General features: G+C 44.3%; 1 pseudogene; it reads right to left on the bottom strand.

Annotated features, from left to right (window-relative positions):
- Window positions 1-116: 116 nt before the first annotated feature.
- Window positions 117-279, bottom strand: LOC138058575 (U2 spliceosomal RNA; annotated as a pseudogene).
- Window positions 280-5,000: the final 4,721 nt, after the last annotated feature.

The raw sequence follows: 5,000 nt of genomic DNA on the forward strand, positions 1-5,000 counted from the left end.
TTGGCGTTGATTACTTTCATTTTCCAGTCCTTCCTACAGATGAGAGCAACCCCTCCACCGGCACGTATTCCATTCCGGTCTTTTCTAACCATCACATAGCCGTCAGGGCAGATCAAGTGAGACAGGATTTTCTTGTTTAGCCAAGATAGCCAAATGTCAAGTCCCGTGGCCAGGACAAGGCAAGCCTCTTTTCCACGGCCCAGTTCCAAAAATCAGTTTAATATATGAGCTGCTCGATGAGCAGCGTATCAGATCTTAGCCAAAAGGCCGAGAAGCAATGTCCGTAGATGCTCACAACCGAAAAGGTGCTCCCAGTCTCTTGGCCACGAGATATGGTGGTCCGATTACAATCCGTGCCAAGGAAGGAATGCCCAAAGCCAACCTGAAAGCGAGGCGCACACAACGATCACCCTTGTACAGTGGGCAGCAGCCACCAGCATTGCATGGCACTTGCGTTGACAGCAAGAGGACAAATGCACATTGTGCTTGCTCTGACCTCGTTTTCATTTCCCCGGCAAATTACTTGTCTACGACCATACCACAAAGAAAACACAGGTTCTCGTCCGATCACCGAAGTTAATCCCTGTTGGGAGGGGTTAGTACTTGGATGGGAGACCGCCTGGGAATAGAAATAGTAAGGAATGCCAATTTTGCTCCATCAGCCAAAGAAGGATTTCATGGTTTTTCCAGTTTTTTCTTTTTGATTTTCCCTCTTAAGATAGTGCCTTAACAGAGCTGACTCTATTACACCAATTCACATGATAAGAGAGTTGAAAATGGAGAGGCCATACAACACCAGGGGCGATATGAATCAATCATACTATACCACCATATGCAACTGTTACAACAAAACTGACACTTGCCTCAATTCTGGTGGTAGTTCATTAACCATAAGAAATATCGGTCACACGTTCTGCTTTTGAGAAGACTTGAAGGGGTTTATGCCACTAGTATAAAATGAAAATGACAAATTTAAAGGATTATTTGAACCAAGGAATCCTCCAAGTTTCAAAAGATTCTTGTAGACAGACCACTGCAAATTTCTGACTTACATTTCAGCTTCAACTTGCACAGGCAGACTAAGAAAAGAAATACAGAGGGTGAGGAAAGGATCAAAGTGTCTTGTCCCAAATTTAAAAATGGGGAAGCAATAGTGAGGGATGTCAGAGTTCAACCTAACTTTGGTAAGTAACTTGATTTTTGAGTTTTAGTTGAGTTTCTTTCCTTTTTGTTGCATATTTTACCATGAAAGCAATAGCGATAATGATTTACAATGGCATCCAGTCTTCGTCACTTCTTTGGTCATGTTGCAACAGATTATGTAGAGGACGTGTTTCACACCTACAGGGAAGCTAGCAAAATTGACCTGGCAGAAACCGCTGCAAAGCTGTGTGAAAAATGTCCTCCTTCTATTAACATAAAGGTTGAAAAGCAGCCTAGAGAAGAAGCCCTACAAAAAAGAATAAAGAGGCGCAGCGTTGAGATCACGGACGTCCCCTAACCACACCAGGTAAATAAATGCGAATTAATGACCAGCAAACTGATAGATTATTGTTTCCCAGTACATGATATGAAAGAAAGTGCCTTTTGTTACTTTAATTATTAATGTCACAGGTATCAGAAAGCAGTGAGAAGCAGTAAAGAGGAAAGCAGCGCCTAAGTGCAAAAACTGCAAACAACCATTAAAGGGACTTGTAAAATTCACCTAATTCGCAGGAAGGGCTAGTCTAAAAATACACCTACTTGTGAAAATGCCGTTTCACAGACGGTGTATGGAAGTTGCATGCTCCAGATGGGCTCCTGACGTGATTTTGTTTATTAGCGCTTCTATTCTCTCCCGAATAAGAGCCCTTCCTCGAGGTACCAAAAGGTAAAATAAGCATCACGTTCACGCCAATCACAGTTGCTTTGCTGGGATCAGACAGAGAATAGGGCAAATATTTCAGTGAAACAAAAACGGTACCTATACCTATTTTTAGAATATATCTATGCTATGAGAATGTATAGCAGCAAGAGTAAATTAGACAAGAGTGTTGTTATGGCATGGGTGGGCTCCCCATCACAGTAACAAATGAGTCTATTTTTAGAATACCCATTCCCGCGAAGATCACTTGTCATGTCCCAGAAAAAAACTTGAAAGAAGCAGTCACGCGTGACATGGCTTCATCTGATTGGTTAAAATTGGCGCCCTTTGTTTGTTTCGTGCGCAAAGTGTATATAGAAATAAATTCATTTGTGACTGTGCTGGGGTAAGACCACAAAGTGATATATCAGCACTCTTATCAAATTTACTCTCAATAGCGGTGTACAAACCATTCGTTTTCGCATTTTCTGACTACCTGAGGTGATTCCAATTTTAAATTTGGAGGTCAAGTAAGCTTTCTGTTTCTCGCTAAACCTCCAACCTCTCCTGCATTCCTTCAGTGCCCATCCCTTTACTTTAGGTAGGATATCAATAGATGACAATAGCGCATCATCACATGGCAGGGTCGGAATAGCCCCACTCCCTTCCTCAAGGCGTCTGGCGTACTCTTCTTTGCTCATGTCCAGAAGGGTTTTAGACTCGGTCGCATGGGAACAAGCCTCCAGGGAAACGTGGCGCTCTAATCCTGATACACGCTGGAAAGCTCTGACGCAGCCGTCCACAGGACAGGAGAATAGCTGGCTGGCGTATTCCAATGGTTGCTCTCCTAAGGCATTGTCTCGGTCAACTGCACGTTCAGGTTGCTTGGCCGGTTGACTACCAACACGTCTGAAGCCTGTACCCTCCGAGAACAGTTCATCAAACCAGTGGTAGTTCTCCTCTACATACAACATGCAAACAAAATTATGTTCACGTGGTTTCTTTATTAAAAAAAGAAAAGGCAGAAAAAATGTTCTATTTCATCAGGATAACATACCTCTTCGAGAACTTTGGATCTTGATCGTCTTTCCTTTTCCAACTCCATAAGTTCTCCAGGCATATATACTCCCGTTTACATATTGAAAGTTATTGAGCTTGTTGACAGAGGTGATTTTGGATTGTTCTTGCTCGCTATATACTACACTGGGAGTAACAACAACGACTCGGACACCCTCAAGCCCTCCCTGAGACAAAAGCGCCTCCTTCATCTCATCCACTGTAGTCACGTCGTTGCCTTCGTTAATGTATACACGAATGTGACTCTTGCACCGCGCTGCTAGACGATCCGCCGCGCCTTTCCCCCCTAAGGGATCACTGAAATCGATTTGCTTGATCTGGACGCCTGTTGACTTTTTGATAATGTCGGCAGCCAGGATTGTGAGATTCGAGTGGTAACACCCAGCGTTGTCTTGGTGCAAGTATACATGCGAAATGCTGGTGTCTTCGTCCTTGATTGTCATCAGGATGTGCTGCCAGATGTGAACTACTGTTGAACTGTCCTGTGAGGAAGACTGCCCTCTATCCGGCGGAAAACAACAGCAATATGCCAAGACATACCCTGCTTTCCAAACCAGTCCTGCTGGGACTCTCTGTATCGCTGGGGAATAAACTTCATTGCCCAATCGCTAACAATCAAAGCTGAGTGTTCGTCTAATGCGTTTATTGCATCTAAACGAGCCTGGTCTTGGTGTACAGATCTTAGCTGGTGTGATTTCCAAGAACGTATAGCATTGACAGATGTCTTGCAAAGATAGGACGCCTAGTCTTTATCCTCTTCGCTGTGGAACTCTGCACTATGGACCAGATTCTCTATACGGACGAGTATGTTATCCAGGGCCTCACACTGGCTACATCTCTCATCATGCTGGTGATCGCACTCTCGACTAAATTCTTTATCAGAAGGATCACTCAAAGCGTGTACACTGCAATGATCCGCCACTTCACTATTGCGGCTGGTGTGTACCTGTAACAATAACAGCAAACAATAATGTTGCCAGCTATATGACAGGTTTAGCATGGCTATTTTTGATCGCCTACCTTGTATTCTCCTTTAAGATAGAGTTTTCCTGCCTTCAGAGTATCGAGAACTTGTCTCCTTTCACTAGGCTCAACATTAGGGCTGATGTTCTCCACAATGCCCACTAGATCGTCAAAAGCGCGTGCACCTTCTGCAGCGTAATTGTCTAGCCCTTGGAGGGACTTTCGCACGGATGCACTGCACTCAGACAGTATCCTCAACATCGTTCGTTTGCTGAACGGTAAAAATCCTGTTTCTTGACAAAAGGCTGTGTATTGTTCAACTACTCGCTGTGGTATCATTGTACGAATGATATTAGGAACCTTGATCTCTTTCCCGTTCGTCAGCTTGAGGCACTTCTCTCCGAAAGGCAAGTCTTGAATAAGATGACCACTAGTTATGAAGTAAATAAAGTGATCTAACTGGTCTCTATGCACGCGCATGCAGGGATTTGAATTCTTGGGAACTGCAACACCTCGACCTAACTGTAATGAATGCGTACTAGCCATATGGTATCTGTACCTACTCAGTTCAGGGGTGAATTTCTTCATCGCGGCGAATGAGGCGACCCCCGACATCACTGATAACACTTGTCGCTTAGTATCCCATCCAGACATGTTTTTATAAGCTTCCCCCAACGCTTCTAAGTAGGCTTCTTGCGAAGGTTGCGTGGTTGTGTCGATTCCTAACACGGCAAGTATCGAGCGCGAACTTTGTAGAGCATTCCACAAGCATGCAGCGTTCTCCTCGGACACAGTATTTAAGACTGCAGTTATTATGTTCGATGTGCGTTCGATATAATGCTCTCTTGACCTCTCACTAGCCTCTTCCCATGGAAGCATGGGCTTTCGACTCAACGGTATTACGCGACATTCTTCGAGGAAGGCATTCAACTTACGACGACGCACCACACGCTCATCACAAACCGCCTCTTCCGACGAAGAAGCTGTGTTGGCAGTAATGTGGTCAGAATCAATGGTATTATCAGCTGTTCTGAGACCACGGAGCGAACTTGTCAGGTTATCCTCAGCCACCACAAAGCTGCACTCTTGCTTGGCCTACGAATAAAGAAAAGATTAA

The sequence above is a fragment of the Montipora capricornis genome, chromosome 7, assembly GCF_036669925.1.
Source record: "Montipora capricornis isolate CH-2021 chromosome 7, ASM3666992v2, whole genome shotgun sequence".
Classification (NCBI taxonomy): Eukaryota; Metazoa; Cnidaria; class Anthozoa; order Scleractinia; family Acroporidae; genus Montipora; species Montipora capricornis.